The sequence below is a fragment of the Echinops telfairi genome, unplaced genomic scaffold, assembly GCF_000313985.2.
Source record: "Echinops telfairi isolate 266 unplaced genomic scaffold, ASM31398v2 ScPeMD7_5927;HRSCAF=6808, whole genome shotgun sequence".
NCBI classification, from domain to species: Eukaryota; Metazoa; Chordata; class Mammalia; order Afrosoricida; family Tenrecidae; genus Echinops; species Echinops telfairi.
Window position 1 is genome coordinate 2239164 of NW_022109827.1, and position 481 is coordinate 2239644.

Here is a 481-nt window from a genome sequence, read left to right on the forward strand (position 1 = left end):
GTCCCACATAGACCTTAAATTGATAGTTGCTATGTTGAATTTCTTTCTTATAACAAACGCAGTAAAATAAATACAATTTTAGTTATAATGTAAAATGGTATTTCATTGGATGTTTTAGAGTGAGAGTATAGTGGACATTTAATTTTTTATTGTTTCTTCTCAATGTGAAGATAACACATGTAAATGTTCTAGAGAAATATAGTAGCTCCTTTCTGTTCACCCTTTGAAGTAAAAAGGGTGCATTGTTGCACTACTGACATTAAAACAAAGAGAGAGTGAGAGTACAGATAATTTAAAGAAGAATAAGTTTGTCACCCTTAAGCACTTCATTGTCAGAATGTCCATGGTAGATTCAATCCAATGAAACATAATGAACAAAGCACCATTCGTTTACTTTCATGAATACATTACAGAAAAATATTTTCTATAGTAGTTCACCGAGAAAGTCCATTTAAAAGTTTTCTAATTTTAAACTCTAAAT

The 481-nt window shown here is 29.7% G+C and overlaps 1 non-coding gene across 1 annotated transcript; it reads left to right on the plus strand.

The window, feature by feature from the left end:
* The first annotated feature begins 131 nt into the window (after window positions 1-131).
* LOC115871568 lies at window positions 132-262 on the plus strand. Its single transcript, XR_004047360.1, has one exon. It is a non-coding gene; the product is annotated as a small Cajal body-specific RNA 24 (non-coding RNA).
* Window positions 263-481: the final 219 nt, after the last annotated feature.